Source organism: Paramisgurnus dabryanus, chromosome 22, assembly GCF_030506205.2.
Source record: "Paramisgurnus dabryanus chromosome 22, PD_genome_1.1, whole genome shotgun sequence".
Lineage (NCBI taxonomy): Eukaryota > Metazoa > Chordata > Actinopteri > Cypriniformes > Cobitidae > Paramisgurnus > Paramisgurnus dabryanus.
The window spans coordinates 9,392,841-9,400,030 of NC_133358.1; the positions used below are offsets into that span (position 1 = coordinate 9,392,841).

At 33.0% G+C, this 7,190-nt stretch overlaps 1 long non-coding RNA gene across 2 annotated transcripts; it reads right to left on the reverse strand.

The window, feature by feature from the left end:
• Window positions 1–1,128: 1,128 nt before the first annotated feature.
• LOC141281435 (uncharacterized) lies at window positions 1,129–6,683 on the reverse strand. Of its 2 annotated transcripts, none has more exons than XR_012335767.1 (5): window positions 6,208–6,286; window positions 4,296–5,024; window positions 4,063–4,218; window positions 3,742–3,820; window positions 1,129–2,459 (listed from the first exon to the last, which is right to left on the reverse strand). It is a non-coding gene; the product is annotated as an uncharacterized lncRNA (long non-coding RNA). The 2 variants fall into 2 exon arrangements; XR_012335766.1 differs by lacking the exon at window positions 6,208–6,286 and adding an exon at window positions 6,337–6,683 and having other exon boundaries at window positions 1,130–2,459.
• Window positions 6,684–7,190: the final 507 nt, after the last annotated feature.

Here is a 7,190-nt window from a genome sequence, read left to right on the forward strand (position 1 = left end):
AAGTCTCTCCACGTCTGTGGCAAGTAATTCTGATCTAATAAAGCACTTCACATCGTCACACTGCCACAAAATTTGTGATTTCTCTTTAGTATCCATTTTAGTCATTTAACATATTTAATTTTGTAAGGGGCATTCAAGTTATTTGAAATATAAAAAAAAATTTAAGTAACGCAGTAATTACTTTTCCTGGTAATTAATTACTTTTATAATAATGTAACGCAGTTACTAACTCAGTTACTATTTGTGAGAAGTAATTAGTAACTATAACTTATTACTTTTTTAAAGTAACGTTCCCAACACTGCATGAATAAAAACAATGAAAAGCACAGATACACTACAGTATCAATTAATAGTAGATTTTTTTTCAATTTCAAAATACTGTAAAAGCATAATAAAAGTATCATTATATTCAAGTCAGGTCAATTTTTATTTATATTGTGCTTTTCACAATTTTTTAATTGTTTCAAAGCAGCTTTACATTAATAAAAGCAGGAAAAAACAGAATAATCGGTGGACAACAAATGTTGCAGAGTACAGTGGCTAAGATCAAATCATTCTAATGAGCGTGGTAATATTGTTACGTATAGAAGAGAGTTTTCGAAGTTAAACCACTGTCAGCAGAGTCCTTGGAGAAAAAAACCTTGAGAGAGATCAAGACATAATAAGATATATAAATATATATATATATATATATATATATATATATACATATACATATATATATATATATATATATATATATATATATATATATATATATATATATATATATATATATATATGTATGTACACACACACACACAGAAGTAAATTAAGCATGAATTATCGCTAATATGTTCACTTAGAAACCTGGTGGGTTTCACTAGAGGGGACGAGATGTAAAGCTGGGTATCATCTGCATAGCAGTGAAAACTTATGTTATGTTTCCTGATAATATCTCCTAGAGGTAACATATATAACGAGAAAAGGATAGGGCCTAGAACTGATCCCTGTGGTACACTGTATTTAACCAGAGAGTTGCATAACTTTTCCTTATTTATATAAACAAGTTGATAATGGTTAGTTAAATATGATCTAAACCAGGCTAGCACCTGACCACTATTGCCAACATAGTTTTCTACACTCAAAAAAATGATACTTTAAACGAACACAATTTTATTGTGGACAGTGGTTCCACACAACCCAGTTAGTTTTTATTAACATTTAAGGGTTGTTTTCAGTCAATGCCAAATTCTTTTGTTGCAGCAACACAATTGAATAATAAATAACTAATGTGAAGTGGTAATGTTTAACAAAATTATCTTAGTTACTTATCCATAACTTAAGATTGTTACGTTTTCTGAACATGTGTTTAACTTGTACAAACTAATCAAATATTTTTTGCTTGTCCAAATCAAGAGTAGTTTATTCATACAACTCATTTACATTGTGGACAGTGGTTCCATCCAATTACTTTTATTTACTTTAACACAACAATTTCTATTTCAAGTTAAATCACACACAAAAATATACTTTTTGTAATAAACTCTATATAACATTCATTTTATTCATAAAAGATTCTCAGACACCAGTTCTTCAAGCCATGTTTATTGCACTTAAACTACAGATACCGTAAAGGATATACCGACAAATGAGATGCACTCATCAACTTGAAAAACTTGCAAAGTTTTTCAAGGACTTTGGATATTACAATGTAACCTTATAACATTACAATTTTTTACACTTACTGACAAATGAAATGCACGAAGCACCATTCAGGCAGTTTTTTCAAGCCCCCGGATACGTATAATTAAACAACATTATTACACAACTGTAATGCTAACTGACAAAATAGGTTGCTCTCCATTCAGAGAGCTGGCACATGCGACTTCCAAAGATTTTTCAACAACTTTGGTATAATTTTAAGTTAAATGGTACTGTAAAAACATTATAAACGTTAACATTCCATGACAAATTAGATGCAGGACCATTTACGTACAGCCAAAGCTTTAAACAACTCTACATTAATCTAATTAAATAGAAACACACTGCAAAACTATCAAAATAAATTGACGACACTGCTTACTTCCTGAATGTTATTGTACTGCCATTTCAAAAACATGGCATTTACATATGAAATATTAAAACATTCCTTTCTCAAAACATCTGCAAAAGGCTTGGTCTTCAGCGTCTGAACTTTATGAGATAGTTACTTCCCATCTAGCTCCAGAAACAACAACTGCAATACTTCAAAAGTGTACCTGAATTTGGGAAAGTAGCTCAAGTTCAGTTCATATTTCAGTCCCATCAGCATGGTTGTCGCATACACAATGTTGTTGAGGTCCGAGAACTCTTAATCCCTTTAATAACACTCCAACATCTGCTGGGCTGTCTTCGATGTCTGAACCATACATTTTTACAACAAGCACTCCCATTACCATCTTCTGGATCGCCTCCTGGGTACTGGGTGCATCTGTATCCTGCAGGTGAGAATGACAATGATAAAATTATTTTATGTTTATTAATAAGTTCTGAAAAATCTCATTTACCATTTAATGTTATTCAAAACCAACACATCACTTGATTCTGTAAAACTGAAGTATTTTAAGAACGGTCTCATATTCCATAATGTACAACAGCCAAAAAGTAAAATAGGGCAAGTATTGTTTGCTTACCAACATTATTTAAAATATCTTGTTTTCTGCATTAGAAAGAAACTACTAGGTTTGAAATACCATGAGTGGAGATGAGATAAAATAAAAAGTTATCCCAGGTGAAAAAGTACACGTCCATAATGTACTTAAAGTGCTCTATTTTCATGCACTAATTCTGTACGTAGTATACTAAAAATTCTTCTTTTGTACTACTTAAGATAATCTTAAACATCTTGTACATTGTTCACAATGTCAGTCTAAATCAGATTTTAGGGCATATCCGATTTGACAAACTCATTGTCCATATTGTGGATCACAACTGTTCGTCCTGTAGCGTTCTGCCGTTTTCTGGATTATCTGCAATGTTTCTATGGCAATGACGTTGCGTTGGCACGACAATCTGCCTCAACATCTGACGTGTTTACGTTTTATGTGACGCAACAGCATGACATAACCGAAAAGCTACACAAATGCGATCAGAGCGGTCAGACTGACTTGGATTTCCAGAAATGCGATTTGAAAAGGATTTTAAACCACCCATGGATGTAGCCCAAAAAAGATTTGAAAAAAACACTGATTTCATGTGGTTTTTGGCCGTTCACACGTTCTAAATGTGATTGAATTGGAATTGATGGATTCGAATATGCACCAAAATCATATTTAGACTGACAGTGTGAACAAGGTATAATTGTACTTCCCTGTTCTATTATTGAGACACCATGAATATGAACTAAAATGTTCTATAAATCTATTTTAAAAATGTATTTAAGTACCACTCGTAGTAAACTTGAACCCATCTTTGTATGAAAGTTGGGTTCAAGTTTACAAGTTTTAACTAAATACATTTTTAATACAGAGATAGTATATTCAAAGCACATTTTAGTTCATAATCATGTTGTCTCAAAACAGCACAAATAAGTACACTTAGATAATCTTAAGAACATCTTAAAAAGTACTAAAGAATAAATTTTAGTATACCAAGTATAAATTAGTTTAAAATAGAGCACTGTAAGTACAATATGGAAGTGTACTACTTTTTCACCTGGGATACCACAACATTTCAATTCCTTGATAATACAGCAAAGTATATATATGCACATATACTTACCAAATACTCTTTAATTAGACTGGTCGGGTCTTCATTCAGGTAGACAAAGAAAGATCGGAGTCTGATCAATGTTGTCAGTCTAAATATGTAAATATCAAAATTTTATTAATTGTAGAATTCACAATATCAGGTAAACATTTACCTTTATTTTTAGATTATTATGCAAAATACAGCATGTAAGTGGAAAACAACAACAAAAAGGGACACTTTAAACTGTACCTATGTTTCTTTTTTACAAGTTCCAGAAACTTTCTAATTCCAATTTCACCAGTGCAAAAAGAAGTTTTATTATAAGGTTTTAATGAGTGCAGTTCATCATACCCGTGTTGTGGAGACCAGCAGGTTTTTAATTCTCTGTCCATTGACGACTCCTCGTTTTGCATAGATCCTTATAAGCTTTGCAGAATATGGATTCATCTTCGCCAAGTATGTAGACACCAATGTGGCTGTTGTGATTCTTTTAAACTGTGCACAAATCTACAAAATAAAATAAATTATTGTTACCACAAAACCAATAAAGTTAAACATAAATGACTCACAAACTTTTCACTCACCTCTTCCCTTCTGAAAAGAGCAGGCCATCTAGTTTTGAAATCTGCTATTGAAGGCGATTCCTTGACAACCTCATGTCTCCTGATAGAAAAGGTCTTGTCCATCAGCATTCATAATGTTTTCTTATTGTTCTTTTTAATTTCAGACAGAAGTATTAAACTGACTACTTCCAGTGTTTTGGATGTCTCCGTTTGTGGATGGTAAGGGCAGTAGTTCACCTCAGCGTTGCATGTTTTTTTTATATGGTAAGCAGCACTGGAAATTCCAGCTGGTTTGGGCTTGAGTAAATTTAATTTCACTTCATTACAGCCAATTTTTCTCAGTTTTGTTATATATTTGGCAAGACACACTTTTGCAACACAGTCAGAGCTTAATGATGTAGATTGGGTTGACAAAATGACTGTGTCACAGGATGAAAGTGAAAGAGCTGGTGATGAGCAGGTACTCCTTTTGAGAACTGTTCAGTTGTGGTGGGGGCAAGTTGTCACAATCACTTGGTGTTGTCAGGAATACCACCTTTAGTGTACTTTTGTCTTGAATTTCAGATGTGTACATGAGATTTAAAAACTAATTGCCCAAGTCAGAATCCATGAACTGCAGCCTTAAATGTCCTTGTAGATTACATTGTTTTTCTATTTCCTTTGACAGGTCACTCACTGAAGTAGGAATGGCATACTGAAGGATCACCTTTTGTAACTTTTAGCCAGACTGGAGAAGTCATTGTGGTATGACTGTGGAAAACAAGTAAAATTTAGTTAATTATTTTTTTTAAATCAATTGTAAGTATGGTTTAAAAAAACATTAACTTATGAATTGTCCATTTAACAAAATAAAAGCATATTTTACAATACAGTATGCGTGGACTTGTCTTTTCAAAGTCACCAAACAAAGCACCAACCATATAACTCAAGCAATGGATAATCAATCATCAGCTAGCTAACTAAAATAGGCACTGACAGACTTTAACATACAATGCAGTTTACCTAAAAAAAATGTGTGATATGCTCTAGTTTAAATAATCTGTTTTAATAAAACACATCTGGCTTCAGTCATGAACAAAAGCATCACTTGCCTCATCACCATAAAAACGTTTGACCTCCTGTAATACTTCAGCAATGGAAACTACACCAGGCTTAAAATCACTCACTGGTTGTGTTTTCTGTTTTTGTGTGATATAGAAGTCCCATTGACATTTGATTGGAAAACACAACCTGATAACATGCAAAATACCGTTTTACTCTTCTTTAAGTGACTGTTTATGTCAGCAAAGTATTCTTTTTCTGATGACAGTGCACTGCATGCCATGCACACAAATTACAAGTGAAAGTGGGCCTTTGTCGTCATGCAATATTACATCTGTAGCATAATTCCTACTTAAATGAACAAGTAGAGCATATCATGTCTTGAATATATCAATTAGAATATGTACTATGATATCTATGATAACCACCACAACGCACGTGCAGCAGTCTTTCATGTTTTAGTACTTTAGATCACAAATTTTACATTTCAACATAACTTACTTTAGGTATTCATTCAGAGTAACAAATAAAAATAAACTTTAAGAACCCCTTGAGAAAATGCTCTGACTAAACACAGGAAAATACGTTTCAAAAGCACTATTATCACCAGTAAAACAAGTTCAATGGCAAACGTTACCACCGGAACACGACGGAAAATCGAAGTTCAACTCACCACGAACACGTGAAGCAATCCGTTCATTTTGAAACGCACAAATCACGCAGTTTACAACACTGCTGCTATCATAAAACACTAATAATGGCCGAAATTGAACAACACGTTTAATACTGTTTAAACACGAGTACATCACGTTTAATACGGTTTAAACACGTCACACAACAGATCGCGTGAAGCACTCCATTACATTTGAAACGCACAAATCACACACTTTACCTCACTGCTGCACAAATGACGTGAAATCATCACCATCAAAAACAAACACCATCGCCTTAAACATAAAATAAAGTTGCCTCAACAATGTTTTAAGATGGATTGAAGAATAAACGTATTTAGTTTACTTACCACACCATCACCTGCGCGCCGTCTTCGTGGAAGTCGTTAAAATGACGTCACATCCTTTAGTTTGAAAAAAATTCTTCTTCTTCTTCTTCTTCCTTTTTTACCAGCGGTTGGTAACCAGCTTAATGGAGCATTACCGCCCCCTCTGTTCCGGAATATGAACCTGATAATAGGTCTACTCTCTATCGCAAAGTAAACCAATTACTTTAGTTTAAAGATAGGTATTTAGGTAAACCAGAGTGAATAACAAATTGATTTAGCATAACACATTACACTTGTATTTTGTCTTAAAAATAAATGTGTATGTGTTAATGTAACTAAATATATTTGTGTATAATGAACAGTGCTACAAAACCCATTTTTTGAGTGTAGTCTATTGAGTAAAATTGTGTGATCTATTGTGTCAAAGGCTGAACTAAGGTCTCGTGATATAAAAATTGAGATTTCACCACAATTAGATGTTAAAAGGAGGTCATTTGTAACTTCAAGCAGTGCTGTCTCTGTGCTATGGTGGGGCCTGAATCCTGACTGTAACTTTTTATACATATGCCAAATCTTTTAAAAGTCTGCATTACAATTCTACAACTGTGTATCACATTAAGATCCTACATGCCATGGCAAGAACCAATGTTGTTTTTACAGTTGATATGTGTTAACATGCTATTCTTAATTTGAATGAGGTACATATGTAAAAAATATCCAAATCTTGTTCTGTTTTCCCTTTACGCTATTAAATGATTCATCTGAAAGTTCTACTATCTAATCCAGTAGACAAAAAAAGTACAAATTTATACGCATATTGAGTGAATAATGACAGAATATAAATTTTCTGAGTGACTCTTTTTTTAATATCCCCA